At 70.1% G+C, this 291-nt stretch overlaps 1 protein-coding gene across 1 annotated transcript in view; it reads left to right on the top strand.

Moving 5' to 3' along the window:
- Window positions 1-291, top strand: part of PPP1R13L (protein phosphatase 1 regulatory subunit 13 like) — a gene marked incomplete at its 3' end in the record, with an annotated part of 12,928 nt that overhangs the window by 4,715 nt on the left and 7,922 nt on the right. The gene's annotated exons all lie outside the window — the stretch shown is intronic.

Here is a 291-nt window from a genome sequence, read left to right on the forward strand (position 1 = left end):
CGCACCCCGACGGGTACCCCCCGCACCCCGACCCGCACCCCGACAGGCACGGACCCGCGTGGGGGGCTGGGGGGCACGGCGCTGGGTCCGATTTTGGGTGCTGGGTAGGGGGGGGAGCACCCTCAGGTGCCTGGACACCTGGGTCCGGATTGGGGTGCTGGGGGGAGCACCCTTGGGTGCCTGAAAGTGTGGGTCAGATTTGGGGTGCTGGGGGAGGGAGCACCCTTGGATGGCCGAAAGTGTGGGTCAGATTTGGGGTGCTGGGGGAGGGAGCACCCTTGGGTGCCCGAA

This window comes from Calidris pugnax, unplaced genomic scaffold, assembly GCF_001431845.1.
Source record: "Calidris pugnax isolate Ruff unplaced genomic scaffold, ASM143184v1 scaffold535, whole genome shotgun sequence".
Classification (NCBI taxonomy): Eukaryota; Metazoa; Chordata; class Aves; order Charadriiformes; family Scolopacidae; genus Calidris; species Calidris pugnax.